Below are 23726 nucleotides of genomic sequence, written 5' to 3' on the forward strand. Positions count from 1 at the left end.
TTTTTATTTTATTTTTTTACTATTTTTTTAGTTGTTGGGGGCAGCTATTTGTGGTTTTAGCATTGTTTTTTTTGTTTTGTTTTTTTAATTCACTGTAGCACTTTGAGGTTGTTTGCTCAATGTAAAGTGCTTTTACAAATACAATCTATTATTATTATTATTACATGTATTAGCCGCACCAGACTATAAATCGCAGATATATACGTTGAGAAATTAGTTATTTACAAAGAAAGGTTCTGCAATTGTTTCCAAACTGTGTACACGGCAGTAAAACGGATGATCAAACAAAACAAAAGTCATCGTCACGGACCCAGCTGCGCAAGCTAACTCTCCAATCAGCTAAGCAGACTCAATAACCCCACGGTGACGTTTTGGCGAATTTACTGAGGAATTTGTGAAGCTGAAACAATACAAAAAGAATGCCATTGTAAGTTAATAATACCAACACAGACACTCGTAAAAGTGTTAGCATATTAGCTAATGCTAACGACACTAGCTTGATTACATTACGATAACACATACACATATGCATGAAAACACTCCTACAGACATCACACATGGGACGGTTTAGTAAGTAGGAATTGTTTTAGTTATATTGTAAAACCTCCTCTCTGAGCTGCCACCTTAACATGGTAGAGGAGTTTGCGTGTCCCAATGATCCTAGGAGCTATGTTGTCCGGGGGCTTTATGCCCCCTGGTAGGGTCTCCCAAGACAAACTGGTCCTAGGTGAGGGATCAGACAAAGAGCAGCTCGAAGACCTCTATGAAGAAAACAAGCAAGGAACCCAGATTTCCCTTGCCCGGACGCGGGTCACCGGGGCCCCCCTCTGGAGCCAGGCCCGGAGGTGGGGCACGATGGCGAGCCCCATGTGTTCTAACTATCGTGGGATCACACTCCTCAGCCTTCCCGGTAAGGTCTATTCAGGTGTACTGGAGAGGAGGCTACGCCGGATAGTCGAACCTCGGATTCAGGAGGAACAGTGTGGTTTTCGTCCTGGTCGTGGAACTGTGGACCAGCTCTATACTCTCGGCAGGGTCCTTGAGGGTGCATGGGAGTTTGCCCAACCAGTCTACATGTGTTTTGTGGACTTGGAGAAGGCATTCGACCGTGTCCCTCGGGAAGTCCTGTGGGGAGTGCTCAGAGAGTACGGGGTATCAGACTGTCTGATTGTGGCAGTCCGCTCCCTGTATGATCAGTGTCAGAGCTTGGTCCGCATTGCCGGTAGTAAGTCGGACACGTTTCCAGTGAGGGTTGGACTCCGCCAAGGCTGCCCTTTGTCACCGATTCTGTTCATAACTTTTATGGACATAATTTCTAGGCGCAGTCAAGGCGTTGAGGGGATCTGGTTTGGTGGCTGCAGGATTAGGTCTCTGCTTTTTGCAGATGATGTGGTCCTGATGGCTTCATCTGGCCAGGATCTTCAGCTCTCACTGGATCGGTTCGCAGCTGAGTGCGAAGCGACTGGGATGAGAATCAGCACCTCCAAGTCCGAGTCCATGGTTCTCGCCCGAAAAAGGGTGGAGTGCCATCTCCGGGTTGGGGAGGAGATCTTGCCCCAAGTGGAGGAGTTCAAGTACCTCGGAGTCTTGTTCACGAGTGAGGGAAGAGTGGATCGTGAGATCGACAGGCGGATCGGTGCGGCGTCTTCAGTAATGCGGACGCTGTATCGATCCGTTGTGGTGAAGAAGGAGCTGAGCCGGAAGGCAAAGCTCTCAATTTACCGGTCGATCTACGTTCCCATCCTCACCTATGGTCATGAGCTTTGGGTTATGACCGAAAGGACAAGATCACGGGTACAAGCGGCCGAAATGAGTTTCCTCCGCCGGGTGGCGGGGCTCTCCCTTAGAGATAGGGTGAGAAGCTCTGCCATCCGGGAGGAGCTCAAAGTAAAGCCGCTGCTCCTCCACATCGAGAGGAGCCAGATGAGGTGGTTCGGGCATCTGGTCAGGATGCCACCCGAACGCCTCCCTAGGGAGGTGTTTAGGGCACGTCCGACCGGTAGGAGGCCGCGGGGAAGACCCAGGACACGTTGGGAAGACTATGTCTCTCGGCTGGCCTGGGAACGCCTCGGGGTCCCACAGGAAGAGCTGGACGAAGTGGCTGGGGAGAGGGAAGTCTTGGCTTCCCTGCTTAGGCTGCTGCCCCCGCGACCCGACCTCGGATAAGCGGAAGAAGATGGATGGATGGATGGATATTGTAAAACTTGATGATAGAAGAATCCATATGAGTAGAAACGCTATGGGCACTGCCGGTAAATGGAAGGAGACTGCAGCACCTGCAGTGAGCGAATTCGTCCAAAAGATGGCGCCATAGCACAAACAATAACACCTTTAGTTGTTTTTATTTTGGCCACCAGCAAAGAAAAATCCATAACTTTGCCGCTCCGTCTTATGAGCTGCAGGGTTCAAATTGTAGTTAAAAATTAGTATTAATATTACGGTATGTTTTTATTTTTTATGCATCCTAACTAAATAAACGCGAGCAAAAGTCAAGAGCCCATGTAGTAAAGTGCTTCAAAAAAAACATCTAAAACCTCCATCAACGTTGTACACACACACTTTTAGTATATATGTAATGTAGTAACATTCATAATAACATGTAATATTTACGTATTTTGATCATTTTAAGCATTAATTTCGCAGACACACCTCACTTTTCCCTTCAACAACAAACTGTAAGCATCATGTAGCAGTATTGCTTAGTGCTAAACAAGATATACAAACTATGGACATAATGAAACAATCACTTACTGTACAATGTCTGCCGATGGATGGGATGTTCATATTGTCCCGTTTATGTGAATAATTCATTATAAAAAAACATAATCCTCACAAAAGGTTAAAAAAATGTTGCGACAAACAAACGACAGACAACATTCTCTTATTATTATAATCAAATGACAGCAGTCATTTCCATGAGGTTATTTTCTAATATAAGTGTTTAGGCCCACTTACAATGACAATAACAAAAAATATTGTTTTTCATGAACTGTGTACTTGTATAGTTTGTCCGGGTGGAGGTCCTGCTTTGGAAATAATTTGTACCCCTTTCAGACATTGCATTTAGTTCCCATTAAAACATTCACATGTTGCACAATGAGATGTAAGCAGGGGATCATGTGTACAATCCTGCAACTTCCTGTTTGTAAAAAAATTTATTTTTATTAGTATTTATTTAATATACTAACAGCATTTCATGATTAATATTTATAAATTAAGATTCCTAATAAATGACACTAGAATAAGCACACATTTGATTGGTAAATCATAGTGTAACGACCTGGAATGACACTTTATGTGTGGTGTTGGAGTTGTCCGACTTTTTGTGTGGCTGTAAACGCATCACTGGCTAAGTGCCATATGTGCATGTGTTGGCGCAAGTGAGAAAGAGCGAGCGGCTGCTGTTGATATAACAAAGTTGGTTTTGGTCTGATTTGTACTGCAGAAAATGACCACTTTTGCTAGATATCATTTTTTTTACTAATGTTTTGGTGATGTGTTTATGGCCGACAATAAAGAGTTTTGCTCAGTAAAGCGATGGATGGAATTCGTGTCCTCAAAGCGTTTCGACAGACGTTACAATATTTAAACAATGATGACAAAAACTGTTTTCTCTGTCGTGTCCGTGTGTTGAAAATTGTTATGCGCTTATTTTTTTATTTGATTTTGTGCGTGGCATAGATTTGCCGTGCGCAGAGGACGCTTGAGCAGTGTGCAATTGCACAGGCGCGCACCTTAGAGGGAACATTGGTGTCCTCCCATTAGTTGCATTGTTAGCCACCTTGTACTTGCCATATTTTACAACTTACAATGCATAAAAGAAGGAAAAACATATGTGTTCTTGTCTAATAGGGAATGATAGGCAAAATTCCAAAAAAATGCAGTTTCCGAAAACTCCACAAACATATAAAAATGTTTCAACCACTCAAAAACATTTTTTTCCTCAAGCACCCAAAAGGATTCTCCAGTAGAAACACAATTGTCTTCAAGTTAATACTTTTGGCATGGTTTTTTTTCCACTTTTTAGTTCTACACACGTATTTTATTTTTTATTCCTGCCAGCAGAAAGCGTAGTTTGCAGTCTTTAACGACGGGTGGTGCTGCTGAGTCAATTAAAGGTTGACGGAGCGACTGATTTGCAACAGTTTGTCAACCATTAATAACAGAAGAAGAAGACCATAGACATCTTATAAGTAGACGCAGCATTGGCTACTGGGACGCGAGAAATTCGGCCGCCATCTTGAAGTGGTGATGAGGAGCCGGCGAGCAGCCTAAACTGACAGTTGATAGGTAGAAAACAAAGATGGTGTTCAGCTTTTTCCTGCTGTTGAAAATAGGAATCGGGGGATTACTTTTCACAAGTAAGATTTAACATTAACGTACTATTGGTTGTATTTTATGAAAATAATATTACCACAGAGTTGAGAAGGAGCAAAGATCTTCAATATTTGTATGTGAAAATCACAAAGAAATCTTCTGGGGGAGGATGACGCCCCTACAGGTTTTTGGTTTACAAACTTTTAGCCCCACCTAAAACAAAATTCACCAGCCGCCACTGATTATGATGCATTCTCATTTTAGGCAAAATATAACACAATACTCTCTTAACAGTATAATTGTAACCAGGAATAAGTCTTCAATTAACAATATTCAAATACTAACATTGTTGGGTAAAACAGACTTTGGTTTTATTCTGAATCCAGTGAAGCAGATTGGTGGTTTTAGCTGATAAAAAGACTTTCAGGTGTTTATATATGTTTAAGTATTTGGCAGACACTTTTATCCAAAGCAACATCCATGAAAAATACATATAAAACAATCACTGTAAACATGATCATTTAAGGGAAGAATGTAATACAAAATATCAATACAAAGTGTCAAGACAGAATAAACTCTCTGCTGTTGCAGCAACAGAGATAAAGTATATTGGTCTGTAAGATATATAGATATCTAATATATTCATACATTGTTTATGTAGGATATACGCATGTATATATAACCTAATCATATTGTTTCTTCAACTTAAAACTAGCTAACCGTTTTTTCCCCCTTCTCTGGGATTATATTCCTAGTTTTGATCTTGGACGTCTGGTCACTTATAGCATATAAGAATATTCTATTACTGTTAAGCAAACTATGAATAATAAAACATGTGTCCTTTATCATAGTTACACGTATGACAAAAAAGAGCGTGAAAATCAGTGGTATTCAGTGAGATAAAATGCGCTGACAGTTCATTGCTCCTGCCAAATGAATTGCACTGAGTGGAGTGGATCACCACTCCAAGATGGCGGCCGCGCCTCTCGTCTCGTCAGCGCCAGTAGGCAGTAGTGGTCGATGCTGCGTCTACTTAAACCATACTTGCCAACCCTCCCGAATTTTCCGGGAGACTCCCGAAATTCAGCGCCTCTCCCGAAAACCTCCCGGGACAAATATTCTCCCGAAAATCTCCCGATTTTCAGCTGGAGCTGGAGGCCACGCCCCTCCAGCTTTATGCGGACCTGAGTGAGGACAGCCTTTTTTTTATGACAGGAGGACCACAGGGTGACAAGAACTAAATCATCCAGACTAGAGATAAATTGTATTATTATGTTCTGTGTTGGCCCTGCGATGAGGTGGCGACTTGTCCAGGGTGTACCCCGCCTTCCGCCCGATTGTAGCTGAGATAGGCTCCAGCGCCCCCCGCGGCCCCAAAGGGAATAAGCGGTAGAAAATGGATGGATGGATGGATGTTTATCTTACCTAAAAATAAATATATTTATTAATTTTTTTTTAAAAACTAAAAACATTTTTACTATATTTTGCTAAAAACATCAAAATTAATTGTATTTTTATTTGTATTTTTTTCTGACTCCTTATTACATCCAGCCATAGAATTATACATTAAAATAGACATACTGGAAATAATTAATAATTAAATGATCATAATAATTCATTTAAAATGACCATATTTAATTATTAAAATAATTGCTTGTTTATCAACAACTTTAGCATTTTATTCATCACATTTTGAAGCTCTCAGAAGCCAAGTTATGTTATATTCCTTAAGATTTATTTATGCAAGTTTGAAGTGTCAATTATCTAAACACAGTTTTGTTTGCATATTTTCAGGAGGTAAAGATATATATATATATATATATATATATATATATATATATATATATGCATATATATACAGGTAAAAGCCAGTAAATTAGAATATTTTGAAAAACTTGATTTATTTCAGTAATTGCATTCAAAAGGTGTAACTTGTACATTATATTTATTCATTGCACACAGACTGATGCATTCAAATGTTTATTTCATTTAATTTTGATGATTTGAAGTGGCAACAAATGAAAATCCAAAATTCCGTGTGTCACAAAATTAGAATATTACTTAAGGCTAATACAAAAAAGGGATTTCTAGAAATGTTGGCCAACTGAAAAGTATGAAAATGAAAAATATGAGCATGTACAATACTCAATACTTGGTTGGAGCTCCTTTTGCCTCAATTACTGCGTTAATGCGGCGTGGCATGGAGTCGATGAGTTTCTGGCACTGCTCAGGTGTTATGAGAGCCCAGGTTGCTCTGATAGTGGCCTTCAACTCTTCTGCGTTTTTGGGTCTGGCATTCTGCATCTTCCTTTTCACAATACCCCACAGATTTTCTATGGGGCTAAGGTCAGGGGAGTTGGCGGGCCAATTTAGAACAGAAATACCATGGTCCGTAAACCAGGCATGGGTAGATTTTGCGCTGTGTGCAGGCGCCAAGTCCTGTTGGAACTTGAAATCTCCATCTCCATAGAGCAGGTCAGCAGCAGGAAGCATGAAGTGCTCTAAAACTTGCTGGTAGACGGCTGCGTTGACCCTGGATCTCAGGAAACAGAGTGGACCGACACCAGCAGATGACATGGCACCCCAAACCATCACCCAACCATGCAAATTTTGCATTTCCTTTGGAAATCGAGGTCCCAGAGTCTGGAGGAAGACAGGAGAGGCACAGGATCCACGTTGCCTGAAGTCTAGTGTAAAGTTTCCACCATCAGTGATGGTTTGGGGTGCCATGGCATCTGCTGGTGTCGGTCCACTATCAGAGCAACCTGGGCTCTCATAACACCTGAGCAGTGCCAGAAACTCATCGACTCCATGCCACGCCGCATTAACGCAGTAATTGAGGCAAAAGGAGCTCCAACCAAGTATTGAGTATTGTACATGCTCATATTTTTCATTTTCATACTTTTCAGTTGGCCAACATTTCTAAAAATCCCTTTTTTGTATTAGCCTTAAGTAATATTCTAATTTTGTGACACACGGAATTTTGGATTTTCATTTGTTGCCACTTCAAATCATCAAAATTAAATGAAATAAACATTTGAATGCATCAGTCTGTGTGCAATGAATAAATATAATGTACAAGTTACACCTTTTGAATGCAATTACTGAAATAAATCAAGTTTTTCAAAATATTCTAATTTACTGGCTTTTACCTGTGTATATATATATGCGTATGCGTATATATATATGCGTATGCGTATATATATATGCATATATATATATATATATATATATATATATAAATATATATATGTATATATATATATATATATATATATATATATATATATATATGCATATATATATATATATATATGCATATATATATATATATATATATATATATGCATATATATATATGTATATATATATATTTATATATATGCATATATATATACAGGTAAAAGCCAGTAAATTAGAATATTTTGAAAAACTTGATTTATTTCAGTAATGCGTATTTTCCGCACCATAAGGCGCCCTGGGTCATAAGCCGCGCCTTCAATGAACGGCATATTTCAAAACTTTGTCCACCTATAAGCCGCCCCGTATTGTAAGCCGCATCTAACTGCGCTAAAGGAATGTCAAAAAAACAGTCAAATAGGTCAGTCAAACTTTAATAATATATTAAAACCAGCGTGATGTGGGCGCGCATGGAATCGTATATCAACATGGACGGAGCTGCGTGAAAAAAGCCACCCGGCCTCTTCGCGTAAACTTAAACTTACCTTAACCACTCGCTCATCTTTTCTTCATCCATCCATCCCTTCGAGTTAGCTTTTATGATGACGCCGGCTGGAAAGGTCTCTTTTGGCAAGGTCTTCCTTTTGAATATCACCATGGGTGGAAGTTTCTGGCCATTAGCATGGCAAGCTAGAACCACAGTGAAGGATGACTTCTCATTCCCTGTGGTGCGAATATTCACCGTACGTGCTCCTGTTGTATCCACAGTGTGGTTCACAGGAATATCAAAAGTCAGTGGAACCTCGTCCATGTTGATAATGTTCTCTGGCCGGATCTTTTTTTCAGCTATCTTGTTTTTACAATATGCACGGAAAGTAGCCAGCTTTTCTTGAAAGTGTTTAGGCAGTTGCTGTGAAATAGTAATCCGTGTGCGGATGGAGAGATTGCGTCTTTTCATGAACCGGATCCCTGTCGCTTAGTAGGAGCCATTTTGTGGTCTTTACAGATGTAAACACACAAAGGAAATGAAACGTACGGTAATATCCGCGCGCTTTTTCTTCTTCTACGCGGGCGGGTGGTTGCTTACAGTAGAAGAAGAAGCGCTTCCTGTTCTATGGGGGCGGGTGCTTACCTTGGCGGTTGCTTGCGTAGAAGAAGAAGCACTTCCTCTTCTACGGGGAAAAAAGATGGCGGCTGTTTACCGTAGTTGCGAGACCGAAACTTTATGAAAATGAATCTTAATATTAATCCATATATAAAGCGCACCGGGTTAAAAGCCGCACTGTCAGCTTTTGAGTAAATTTGTGGTTTTTAGGTGCGGCTAATAGTGCGGAAAATACGGTATATATATATATATGTATGTATGTATGTATGTATGTATATATATATATATATATATGTTTGAAATACTTGACTTGGTGAATTCTAGCTGTCAATATACTCCTCCCCTCTTAACCACGCCCGCGCCCTCAACCACGCCCCCGTCCCACCCCCGACCACGCCCCCCAGACCCCCACCTCCCGAAATCGGAGGTCTCAAGGTTGGCAAGTATGACTTAAACATGTCTACGGTTATAACGTTAGCATTGAGTTTACAGCCTCACTGATTTAACTACACAGCAAATAAAAGTCACGTTACTTAGCCAATAAACGTTATCTTAAATTCAAAACTTACCCTTCTTTGTACAACTTCAAATGTCGAACGAAGTTGGAAGTTGTTGCGTCTCTGTCTGTAATCTTCGAACCGCATTTTTGCATACTGCAATTAGTTTTTTGTTGACCAAGTCGTAGTTTTAATACCGAACAAAACTATTTTTAGCATCATTTTTCCTCACTGGCGCGTTGTTTGAGAGCTCTTCCTCATTGGGTTTCCTGCAATTTGATTGGATGAATGCTGTGGGACGAAAATAACGTGGATGTAATTTGATTGGCTGTTGTACTGACAGGTAGCGCACACGCTGTAACACGCATGCGTACACAATGGAAGATACGGAGCGCTCCTGAACGTTTTAATCGTTGGGTTTGGGGGAAAGTAGCAAGTCATGTCAAGTCAAAAGGCTCAAGTCCAAGTGAAGTCACAAGTCATTGATGTTAAAGTCTAAGTCGAGTTGCAAGTATTTTTACATTTTGTCAAGTCGAGTCTAAAGTCATCAAATTCATAACTCGAGTCTGACTCCAGTCCAAGTCATGTGACTCGAGTCCACACCTCTGCAAGCAGTGATGAATACTTACTTTCTTGAAAAAGTTTCTTATGTCCACTTTGCATCCGTTCACGTGTTTGTTCTGCAGCGCTGCGTGCTTCAAAGCAAGCAAGGTCGCAGAGAAAATGTGGACTGGATTTTGAGTGATGTGGGCATTTTCTGTATGAACAAGTGGAATGGATTGGATACCGACGCGCTAAGGTGGCTCTCTACCTTACGCTATGAAGTGAGGGGAAACTGAGTGAATAATGACAGGTTATATGATTATTTAAACTCACACTCGGGCCACTTTATAATGAATATGTCTGCATGTATTTGTAAAAAAAAAAAAAAAGAAAAAAAAAAAAGATATATATATATATATATAACACCAAATTATTTAGGGGGGCTTAAGAATATTTTAGGGGGGCTAGAGCCCCCCTAAAATAGGCCTAACAACACCAATGGTCTAGTCACTTATAGCATATAAGAATATTCTATTATTGTTAAGCAAACTATGAATAATAAAACACGTCAAAACATGTGTCCTTTATCATAGCTACAGGTTTGACCAAAAAAAACACGTGAAAATCAGAGAGGTAAGATGAATTAAATACGCTGACAGTTCATTGCTCCTGCCAAATGAATTGCACTGAGTGGAGCAGATCACCACTCCAAGATGGCGGCCCCGCGTCTCGTCATGCGCCAGTAGGCAGTAGCGCTCCATGCTGCGTCGACTTATAAGATGTCTATGGGTTCAGGAAGACAAGATCAGTCCACGCATGCGCGAAGACTACGTCACTTCCTGGACTCGTTTTATGATTTTTTTGGTATAAAAAATAGCTTACCTGGGAATAAAAGGTAGAAGAGTATAAACATGAATAAGTGCAGATTTAAAAAAAACGTCAAAAATGTCAACTACTTTCACTCTTCTGTCATTGTAATGAATGACACATGGGGGCGCCACTGACTTCCATCGCGTAATTTATTTTATTTTTTATTTTTTTAAACAAGATACTTAGTATAACTTCAATCTATATCTACAGCCAACAAAAAGTAGACTTTTAAATGATCAGTATTGTGAATTGATGTACAAACCCCGTTTCCATATGAGTTGGGAAATTGTGTTAGATGTAAATATAAACGGAATACAATGATTTGCAAATCCTTTTCAACCCATATTCAATTGAATGCGCTACAAAGACAAGATATTTGATGTTCAAACTCATAAACTTTATTTTTTTTTTTGCAAATAATAATTAACTTAGAATTTCATGGCTGCAACACGTGCCAAAGTAGTTGGGAAAGGGCATGTTCACCACTGTGTTACATGGCCTTTCCTTTTAACAACACTCAGTAAACGTTTGGGAACTGAGGAGACACATTTTTGAAGCTTCTCAGGTGGAATTCTTTCCCATTCTTGCTTGATGTACAGCTTAAGTTGTTCAACAGTCCGGGGGTCTCCGTTGTGGTATTTTAGGCTTCATAATGCGCCACACTTTTTCAATGGGAGACAGGTCTGGACTACAGGCAGGCTAGTTTAGTACCCACACTCTTTTACTATGAAGCCACGTTGATGTAACACGTGGCTTGGCATTGTCTTGCTGAAATAAGCAGGGGCGTCCATGGTAACGTTGCTTGGATGGCAACATATGTTGCTCCAAAACCTGTATGTACCTTTCAGCATTAATGGTGCCTTCACAGATGTGTAAGTTACCCATGTCTTGGGCACTAATACACCCCCATACCATCACAGATGCTGGCTTTTCAACTTTGCACCTATAACAATCCGGATGGTTCTTTTCCTCTTTGGTCTGGAGGACACGACGTCCACAGTTTCCAAAAACAATCTGAAATGTGGACTCGTCAGACCACAGAACACTTTTTCACTTTGTATCAGTCCATCTTAGATGAGCTCAGGCCCAGCGAAGCCGACGGCGTTTCTGGGTGTTGTTGATAAACGGTTTTTGCCTTGCATAGGAGAGTTTTAACTTGCACTTACAGATGTAGCGACCAACTGTAGTTACTGACAGTGGGTTTCTGAAGTGTTCCTGAGCCCATGTGGTGATATCCTTTACACACTGATGTCGCTTGTTGATGCAGTACAGCCTGAGGGATCGAAGGTCACAAGCTTAGCTGCTTACGTGCAGTGATTTCTCCAGATTCTCTGAACCCTTTGATGATATTACAGACCGTAGATGGTGAAATCCCTAAATTCCTTGCAATAGCTGGTTGAGAAAGGTTGTTCTTAAACTGTTCAACAATTTGCTCACGCATTTGTTGACAAAGTGGTGACCCTCGCCCCATCCTTGTTTGTGAATGACTGAGCATTTCATGGAATCTACTTTTATACCCAATCATGGCACCCACCTGTTCCCAAGTTGCCTGTTCATCTGTGGGATGTTCCAAATAAGTGTTTGATGAGCATTCCTCAACTTTATCAGTATTTATTGCCACCTTTCCCAACTTCTTTGTCACGTGTTGGTGGCATCAAATTCTAAAGTTAATGATTATTTGCACACAAAAAAAAGTTTATCAGTTTGAACATCAAATATGTTGTCTTTGTAGCATATTCAACTGACTATGGGTTGAAAATTATTTGTAAATCATTGTATTCCGTTTATATTTACATCTAACACAATTTCCCAACTCATATGGAAACGGGGTTTGTAAATAAAGTAATAAAAAAGGATTGATTTATTTGCTATTAAAAGGAAACTGCACTTTTTAAAAAAAATGTTGCCTATCGTTCACAATCATGATACAAAAACACAACTTTTTTTTTATTAAGGTTTTAAAGATGATAAAAAAAGCCATCTAAAACAACTTCAGAACCCTCCATCAACTTTTTATATACACACTTCAAGTCTATATATAATGTAGTAACAGACATGTTTATAACAATATGTAATATGTACAATATTTACCGTATTTGTGGTCATTTTAATCGCACGCATTGAGTTCCGTTTCCATAGCAACGCATGGCTGACTATCAACTACCGGAAACAAACGCGAGTGTGTTTTTTATTCATGGCAGACTTGGTAACAGACAACGAAGATGACTATTTTTGAACAAATGTGCATTCACAACCTTATCTTTTTGAAGCTGAATATACAGAGGATGAACTACTGCTTATAGGCATAAATGGCGTGCTTATCCAAATAAACCGGAAAAACGTCCCTAGCCAGCTGGACCAAAACAGTCTATCGAGTGAGTCACTAAAATATTGCTGATGATGCAGGCTAGCTGTGTACAAACAAAACATGAAATAATACTTTACAGATACTGTAATATGATTGTTCATGTTTTTCAGACAGTACAGATTGGTGTCTTATCGTAATGTGTTGTGTATTACAAACTCAAACGCGTTTCGTGCAATTGTAGTAGTTAGTTAATCTCTTAACTTTTATGGCTAATACCGTAGCATGGCGATGTAATTGCTAGTCAGCTAGAACAAGACGATTTTTACAAGTTAGACTGCAAAAAAAACCAAAAAAAAACTTGTGTTTTCTTGTTTCTCATAGTGACTGTGAATGATAGGCCAAAAAAAAAAAAGTGAACATCGTTCGGGTTTCTGTACGGTTTCAAAATAAATACCGCATTCCTGAATACAGTGTTGGTGCTAGGAGCTTTCTAAATGGGGTCCCAGGAACCCCATCAAGTCATTACTTAATGCATTAAAAAAATATATATAAAAGAAAACACATTTTTATGCATATGTAAATGTATTCACTTATAAACATTCATTCACTTTCTTCTTTCCTTCATGGATCTAAACCAGGGGCCAATTGCGGCCCGTGAGACGTTATTTTTAATATGAAAATTTAGTGTTAGTGCGGCCCATGCAGCCCTAACTCTTACGGGCTAGAATATACACCCCCCGCTACCACCAATGCCCCCTCCCCCTCCGTGTGTCGGTTGAGTTGGGCTGCAAGGTCTTCTGGGTATTTGTTCTGTTGTGTTTATGTTGTGTTACGGTGCGGATCCCGAAATGTGTTTGTCATTCTTGTTTGGTGTGGGTTCACAGTGTGGCGCATATTTGTAACAGTGTTAAAGTTGTTTATACGGCCACCCTCAGTGTGACCTGTATGGCTGTTGATCAAGTATGCTGGCTTTTCAACTTTGCGCCTATAACAATCCGGATGGTTCTTTTCCTCTTTTACTATGAAGCCACGTTGATGTAACACGTGGCTTGGCATTGTCTTGCTGAAATAAGCAGGGGCGTCCATGGTAACGTTGCTTGGATGGCAACATACTTTATGTTGCTCCAAAACCTGTATATACCTTTCAGCATTAATGGCGCCTTCACAGATGTATAAGTTACCCATGTTTTGGGCACTAATACACCCCCATACCATCACAGATGCTGGCTTTTCAACTTTGCGCCTATAACAATCCGGATGGTTCTTTTCCTCTTTGGTCCGGAGGACACGACGTCCACAGTTTCCAAAAACAATCTGAAATGTGGACTCGTCAGACCACAGAACACTTTTCCACTTTGCATCAGTCCATCTTAGATGAGCTCGGGGCCCAGCGAAGCCGGCGGCGTTTCTGGGTGTTGTTGATAAATGGCTTTCGCTTTGGCATAGTAGCGTTTTAACTTGCACTTACAGATGTAGCGACCAACTGTAGTTACTGACAGTGGGTTTCTGAAGTGTTCCTGAGCCCATGTGGTGATATCCTTTACACACTGATGTCGCTTGTTGATGCAGTACAGCCTGAGGGATCGAAGGTCACGGGCTTAGCTGCTTACGTGCAGTGATTTGTCCAGATTCTCTGAACCTTTTGATGATATTACAGACCGTAGATGGTGAAATCCCTCAATTCTTTGCAATAGCTCGTTGAGAAATGTTGTTCTTAAACGCATTTGTCGACAAAGTGGTGACCCTCGCCGCATCCTTGTTTGTAAACGACTGAGCATTTCATGGAAGTTGCTTTTATACCCAATCATGGCACCCACCTGTTCCCAATTAGCCTGTTCACCTGTGGGATGTTCCAAATAAGTGTTTGACGAGCATTCCTCAACTTTCTCAGTCTTTTTTGCCACTTGTGCCAGCTTTTTAAAAACATGTTGCAGGCATCAAATTCCAAATGAGCTAATATTTGCAAAAAATGACAAGTTTGAACACTAAATATCTTGTCTTTGCACTCTATTCAATTGAATATAAGTTGAAAAGGATTTGAAAATCATTGTATTCTGTTTTTATTTACCATTTACACAACGTGCCAACTTCACTGGTTTTGAGTTTTGTACCTGATACTTGCTGAAAATTGTTTTTCTGCATTGCAAATTGTTGGTAGTTTGTGGAACTTTTCAGTTTGTGGAACTTTTTTGTGTGTTTGTGGCACCGTATTTTCACTCCACCGTTCCCTTGTTCGAACGTTGAACTTGTCGGCGCTCACAATGCGACGTCAGCTACCAGACAGCTTGTCACAGACGCGAAGCGGAAAAAGGAACCTTTCTGTGTGATGCGAATAAATGGGAAATGTCGCTGTGGCAACGAGCGAGCGGCGACACAAACACTCTTAATGACATTTGACGTCGCTCATTAAGTCCCGCGGGCGTGACGGGGTGTCAAATTAAAAGTGTCGCGTTTCTGGGATTTGTTGGGGCAAACTTTGTGGAGATTTGTGTCGCTGAAAGTGGCGCTTGGCTGACGTGTGGCCATTTCCTTCTGAAGCAATCATTAGCCCTATCTGTGGCAGCTGTGCATCATTACATCGCTTACATATTTGCATGAAATCAATTACTCGGCTGTGCTTTAAAGGACCGGCCCATTTACTGACACGTGCACATTAACCAAGCTCCACTGCACTTAAATGTAAAGTAATCACACACACACACACAGACACACACACACACACACACACACACACACACACACACACACACACACACACACACACACACACACACACACACACACACACATTCTTGTATTTCTTACCTTCTTGAGACCTGAGAAAAATGCCTCCCTCTTTAAGACCAGCCTTTCTAGATATATAAAGATGTGTATTTCCAACATTAATAATATATACATACTATGCAAATATAAAAATGCTTGTCATGACAAATTAGTTGGAATTTCACAAAAAAAGGTCACAATTTCACAAGAAAAACTTAGAATTTTGGCAGTGTTATAATAAAAGTCGTCTTTTTACTCAACGCAAGTCAAAATGTTACAAGAAAAACCGAACATTTGTGCCATATTATGATAAAAGTTGGAATTTTACTAAATAACAGTCGCAATTTTAGAAGGAAAGTTTAAAATGTTGGCAGTTTTATGAAAAGAGTCGTAATTTTACTTGACAAAAGTATTTTGGCAATATTATGATAATAATAATCGGAATTTTACTTGGCAAAATTATGACAAAAGTCATAATTTTACTCAAAAAAAATGTCAGTATTTTACAAGAACAACAAAAAAATGTGCAATATTGTCATAAAAGTCCGAATTTTATCTGACAAATGTCACCATTTTGCAGTAAAAAGTAATAATTTTACATAAAAAAGTTATAATTTTACGAGAAAATATTGCAATATTACAGAAGCAGAAAGAATATGTGAAATTAATTGTTCCTAATTTTATTTAAAAAAAAGTTGCTTTTAGTTAATTTTTGTTGTTGTTGAATTTTTTGTTTGTAATTGGTTTTTAATCTTCATTATTTACTTCAAGTTACTACAGTATGTCTCTATATACATATTTAGATCTTTTTTTTAATTAACTTTGGCCAAAGGGGGCACATTTAAATTTCTTACGCACACTTGTTATTTCATATGTTGACCAGAGGGGGAGCACTTTTAAAACCGACACACAGACAATTTGAAAAATCCCTCCTTTTTGAGACCACCCTCATTTTGATAGATTTCACCACCAGGGGTGCAAATGAGACATTCTCTATTAGATGCAATGGTTTTCTGTATTGGGACCATGATTTATGTCCTAACTTGTTCACACCTCTTCATATGGAAGCTACTTGTCCTTGTTGATGTCTCAAGAAGGGTAGAAATACAACAACACACACACACACACACACACACACACACTTGTGTATTTCTTACCTTCTTGAGACCTGATAAAAATGCCTCCCTCTTTAGGCCCACCCTTTCTAGATATATAAAGATGTGTATTTACAACATTAATAATATATACATACTATGCAAATATAAAAAAGCTTGTTGGGAAAATAGAGTTGGAATTTCACAAGAAAAAGGTCACAATTTCACAAGATAAACTTACAATTTTAGCAGTATTATAATAAAAGTCATCATTTTACTCAACGCAAGTCAAAATGTTACAAGAAAAACTGAACATTTGTGCAATATTATGATAAAAGTTGGAATTTTGCTAAATAACAGTCGCAATTTTAGAAGGAAAGTTTAAAATGTTGGCAATTTTATGAAAAGAGTCGGAATTTTACTTGACAAAAGTCGCAATTTTAGAAGAAAACTTTAAAATTTTGGCAATACTATAATAATAATAATAATAATCAGAATTTTACTTGGCAAAATTATGACAGAAGTCATAATTTTACTTTTAAAAAAGCCACTGTTTTACAAAAAAAAAAAAAAATTGGCAATATTGTGATAAAAGTCAGAATTTTATATTAGAAATGTATTTTGCAAAAAAAAGTAATAATTTTATGAGAAAATATTGCAATATTACAGAAGCAGAAAGAATATGAGAAATTGTTCCCAATTTTATAAGAAAAAAGTCGACACATTGTGAGAAAAAAAATGCTTTTAGTAATTTTTTTATTATTATTATTTTTGTTTGGAATTGGTTTTTCATCTTCATTGTTTACTTCAAGTTATTACAGTATGTCTATATACATATTTATTTATTTGTTTTAATTAATTTTGGCCAAAGGGGGCGCATTACAATTTCTTACACACACTTAATATTTCATATGTTGACCAGAGGGGGAGCACTTTTAAAACCAACACACAGTCAATTTGAAAAATCCCTCCTTTTTGGGACCACCCTCATTTTGATAGATTTCACCACCAGGGGTGCAAGAGACATTCTCAAATTTATGAAAAGTGTCGTAACTTTACTTGACAAAAGTCGCAATTTTAGAAGAAAACTTTAACAATTTTGGCAATACTATAATAGTAATTATAATAATCTGAATTTTACTTGGCAAAATTATGACAAAAGTCATCATTTTACTCAAAAAACATTGTTATTTTACAAGAACAACAAAAAGAATTGTAAAAAATATTGTAATAAAAGTCAGAATTTTATATTACAAATGTTACCATTTTGCAAAAAAAAGTTATAATTTTACGAGAAAATATTGCAATATTACAGAAACAGAAAGAATATGAGAAATTGTTCCCAATTTTATAAGAAAAAAAGTCAACACATTGTGAGAAAAAGACTGCTTTTAGTTATTTTTGAATTTTTAATTGTTTTGTTTGTAATTGTTTTTTAATCTTCATTATTTCCTTCAAGTTATTACATTATATACATATTTTTTTTAATACATTTTAGCCAAAGAGGGCGCATTTCAATTTCTTACACACACTTAATATTACATATGTTGGCCAGAGGGGGAGCACTTCAAAATTTTTACACACACTTGTTATTTCATGTGTTGACCAGAGGGGGAGAACTTTTAAAACAGACACACAGTCAATTTGAAAAATCCCTCCTTTTTGGGACCACCCTCATTTTGACAGATTTCCCCACCAGGGGTGCAAATGAGACATTCTCTACGAGATGCAATGGTTTTCTGTATTGGGACCATGATTTATGTCCTAACTTGTTCACACCTCCTCATATGGAAGCTACTTTTCCTTGTTGATGTCTCAAGAAGGGTTAAAATACAAGAACACAAACACACACACACACACACACACACACACACACATTCTTGTATTTGTTACCTTCTTGAGACCTCCGAAAAATGCCTCCCTCTTTAGGGACAGCCTTTCTAGATATATAAAGATGTGTATTTACAACATTATTAATATATACATACTATGCAAATATACAAACGCTTGTTATGAAAAATGAGTTGGAATTTCACAAGAAAAAGGTCACAATTTCACAAGAAAAACTTAGAATTTTGGCAATGTTATAAGTCGTCATTTTACTCAACGCAAGTCAAAATTTTACAAGAAAAACCAAACATGTGTGCCATATTATGATAAAAGTTGGAATTTTACTAAATAACAGTCGCAATTTTAGAAGGAACGTTTAAAATTTTGGCAATTTTATGAAAAGAGTCGTAATTTTACTTGACAAAAGTCGCAATTTTTGAAGAAAACTTTTAAAATTTTGGCATTATAATTATAATAATCTGAATTTTACTTGGCAAAATTATGACAAAAGTCATAATTTTACTTTAAAAAAAAAGCCACTGTTTTACAGGAACAACAAAAAAATTGGCAATATTGTGATAAAAGTCAGAATTTTATATTACAAATGTATTTTGCAAAAAAAAGTAATAATTTTACGAGAAAATATTGCAGTATTACAGAAGCAGAAAAAATGAGAGAAATTGTTCCTAATTTTATAAGAAAAAAGTCGACACATTGTGAGAAAAAAATGCTTTTAGTAATTTTTTTATTATTATTATTTTTGTTTGTAATTGGTTTTTAATCTTCATTATTTACTTCAAGTTATTACAGTATGTCTAAATACATATTTATTTATTTGTTTTAATTAATTTTGGCCAAATGGGGCGCATTTAAATTTCTTACACACACTTGTTATTTCATATGTTGACCAGAAGGGGAGCACTTTTAAAACCGACACACAGTCAATTTGAAAAATCCCTCCTTTTTGAGACCACCCTCATTTTGATAGATTTCACCACCAGGGGTGCAAATGAGACATTCTCTATTAGATGCAATGCTTTTCTGTATTGGGACCATGATTTATGTCCTAACTTGTTCACACCTCCTCATATGGAAGCTACTTTTCCTTGTTGGTGTCTCAAGAAGGGTAGAAATACAAGAACACACACACACACACACACACACACACACACACACACACACACACACACACACACACACACACACACTTGTGTATTTCTTACCTTCTTGAGACCTGAGAAAAATGCCTCCCTCTTTAGGACCAGCCTTTCTAGATATATAAAGATGTGTATTTACAACATTAATAATATATACATGCTATGCACATATAAAAAAGCTTGTTGGAAAATAGAGTTGGAATTTCACAAGAAAAAGGTCACAATTTCACAAGATAAACTTAGAATTTTAGCAGTATTATAATAAAAGTCGTCATTTTTCTCAACGCAAGTCAAAATGTTACAAGAAAAACTGAACATTTGTGCAATATTATGATAAAAGTTGGAATTTTACTCAATAACAGTCGCAATTTTACAAGAAAAGCTTAAAATGTTGGCAATTTCATGAAAAGAGTCGTAATTTTACTTGACAAAAGTATTTTGGCAATATTATGATAATGATAATTGGAATTTTACTTGGCAAAATTATGACAAAAGTCATTTTACTCAAAAAAAATTTCAGTATTTTACAAGAACAACAAAAAAATGTGCAATATTGTCATAAAAGTCCGAATTTTATATGACAAATGTCACCATTTTGCAGTAAAAAGTAATCATTTTACATAAAAAAGTTATAATTTTACGAGAAAATATTGCAATATTACAGAAGCAGAAAGAATATGAGAAATTGTTCCCAATTTTATAAGAAAAAAGTTGACACATTGTGAGAAAAAGACTGCTTATAGTTAATTTTTGTTGTTGTTGAATTTTTTGTTTGTAATTGGTTTTTAAATCTTCATTATGTACTTCAAGTTACTACAGTATATCTCTACATACATATTTAGATTTTTTTTTTATTAACTTTGGCCAAAGGGGGTGCATTTACATTTCTTACACACACTTGTTATTTCATATGTTGACCAGAGGGGGAACACTTGTACAACTACACACAGTCCATTTGAAAAATCCCTCCTTTTTGAGACCACCCTTATTTTGATAGATTTCATCACCAGGGGTGCAAATGAGACATTCTCTATTAGATGCAATGGTTTTCTGTATTGGGACGATGATTTATGTCCTAACTTGTTCACACCTCCTCATATGGAAGCTACTTTTCCTTGTTGGTGTCTCAAGAAGGGTAGAAATACAAGAACACACACACACACACACACTTGTGTATTTCTTACCTTCTTGAGACCTGAGAAAAAGGCCTCCCTCTTTAGGACCAGCCTTTCTAGATATATAAAGATGTGTATTTACAACATTAATAATATATACATACTATGCACATATAAAAAAGCTTGTTGGGAAAATAGAGTTGGAATTTCACAAGAAAAAGGTCACAATTTCACAAGATAAACTTAGAATTTTAGCAGTATTATAATAAAAGTCGTCATTTTACTCAACGCAAGTCAAAATGTTACAAGAAAAACTGAACATTTGTGCAATATGATAAAAGCTGGAATTTTACTAAATAACAGTTGCAATTTTAGAAGGAAAGTTTAAAATGTTGGCAATTTTATGAAAAGAGTCGTAATTTTACTTGACAAAAGTCGCAATTTTAGAAGAAAACTTTAACAATTTTGGCAATACTATAATAATAATAATCAGAATTTTACTTGGCAAAATTATGACAAAAGTCATAATTTTACTTTTTTTTAAAAGTCACTGTTTTACAAGAACAACAACAAAATTGGCAATATTGTGATAAAAGTCAGAATTTTATATTACAAATGTATTTTGCAAAAAGAAGTAATAATTTTACGAGAAAATATTGCAATATTACAGAAGCAGAAAGAATATGAGAAATTGTTCCCAATTTTATAAGAAAAAAGTCGACACATTGTGAGAAAAAAATGCTTTTAGTAATTTTTTATTATTATTATTTTTGTTTGTAATTGGTTTTTAATCTTCATTATTTCCTTCAAGTTATTACAGTATGTCTATACACATATTTATTTATTTGTTTTAATTAATTTTGGCCAAAGGGGGCACATTTCAATTTCTTACACACACTTAATATTCCATATGTTGACCAGAGGGGGAGCACATTTAAAACCGACACACAGTCAATTTGAAAAATCCCTCCTTTTTGGGACCACCCTCATTTTGATAGATTTCACCACCAGGGGTGCAAATGAGACATTCTCTATTAGATGCAATGGTTTTCTGTATTGGGACCATGATTTATGTCCTAACTTGTTCACACCTCCTCATATGGAAGCTACATTTCCTTGTTGATGTCTCCTTCTTGAGACCTCCGAAAAATGCCTCCCTCTTTAGGACCAGCCTTTCAAGATATACAAAGATGTGTATTTACAACATTAATAATATATACATACTATGCAAATATAAAAACGCTTGTTGTGAAAAATGAGTTGGAATTTCACAAGAAAAAGCTCACAATTTCACAAGAAAAACTTGGAATTTTGGCAGTATTATAATAAAAGTCATCATTTTACTCAGCGCAAGTCATAATGTTACAAGAAAAACTGAACATTTGTGCAATATTATGATAAAAGTTGGAATTTTACTCAATAACAGTCGCAATTTTAGAAGGAAAGTTTAAAATTTTGGCAATTTTATGAAAAGAGTCGTAATTTTACTTGACAAAATTTGCAATTTTTGAAGAAAACTTTAAAAATTTTGGCAATATTATAATTATAATAATCTGAATTTTACTTGGCAAAATTATGACAAAAGTCATCATTTTACTCAAAAAACGTTGCTATTTTACAAGAACAACAAAAAGAATTGTAAAAAATATTGTAATAAAAGTCAGAATTTTATATTACAAATGTCACCATTTTGCAAAAAAAAAGTTATAATTTTACGAGAAAATATTGCAATATTACAGAAACAGAAAGAATATGAGAAATTGTTCCCAATTTTATAAGAAAAAAGTCGACACATTGTGAGAAAAAGACTGCTTTTAGTTATTTTTGAATTTTTAATTGTTTTGTTTGTAATTGTTTTTTAATCTTCATTATTTCCTTCAAGTTATTACATTATATACATTTTTTTTTTTTTTTTTTAAATACATTTTGGCCAAAGAGGGCGCATTTCAATTTCTTACACACACTTAATATTACATATGTTGGCCCCAGAGGGGGAACATTTCAAAATTTTTACACACACTTGTTATTTCATATGCTGACCAGAGGGGGAGCACTTTTAAAACCGACACAGTCAATTTGAAAAATCCCTCCTTTTTGGGACCACCCTCATTTTGATATATTTCCCCACCAGGGGTGCAAATGAGACATTCTCTATTAGATGCAATGGTTTTCTGTATTGGGACCATGATTTATGTCCTAACTTGTTCACACCTCCTCATATGGAAGCTACTTTTCCTTGTTGATGTCTCAAGAAGGGTTAAAATACAAGAACACAAACACACACACACATTCATGTATTTATTACCTTCTTGAGACCTCCGAAAAATGCCTCCCTCTTTAGGACCAGCCTTTCTAGATATATAAAGATGTGTATTTACAACATTATTAATATATACATACTATGCAAATATAAAAACGCTTGTTATGAAAAATGAGTTGGAATTTCACAAGAAAGAGGTCACAATTTCACAAGAAAAACTTAGAATTTTGGCACTGTTATAATAAAAGTCGTCATTTTACTCAACGCAAGTCAAAATTTTACAAGAAAAACCAAACGTGTGCCATATTATGATAAAAGTTGGAATTTTACTCAATAACAGTCGCAATTTTAGAAGAAAAGCTTAAAATGTTGGCAATTTTATGAAAAGAGTCGTAATTTTACTTGACAAAAGTATTTTGGCAATATTATGATAATAATAATTGGAATTTTACTTGGCAAAATTATGACAAAAGTCATCATTTTACTCAAAAAAAATGTCAGTATTTTACAAGAACAACAAAAAAATGTGCAATATTGTCATAAAAGTCCGAATTTTATATGACAAATGTCACCATTTTGCAGTAAAAAGTAATCATTTTACATAAAAAAGTTATAATTTTACGAGAAAATATTACAATATTACAGAAGCAGAAAGAATATGAGAAATTGTTCCTAATTTTATAAGAA

General features: G+C 36.6%; 1 protein-coding gene across 2 annotated transcripts in view; it reads left to right on the forward strand.

The window, feature by feature from the left end:
- znf385d (zinc finger protein 385D) overlaps window positions 1–23726 on the forward strand; it is a 264331-nt gene that overhangs the window by 215595 nt on the left and 25010 nt on the right. The window lies entirely within an intron of this gene.

Source organism: Nerophis lumbriciformis, linkage group LG04, assembly GCF_033978685.3.
Source record: "Nerophis lumbriciformis linkage group LG04, RoL_Nlum_v2.1, whole genome shotgun sequence".
In the NCBI taxonomy this organism is placed as follows: domain Eukaryota; kingdom Metazoa; phylum Chordata; class Actinopteri; order Syngnathiformes; family Syngnathidae; genus Nerophis; species Nerophis lumbriciformis.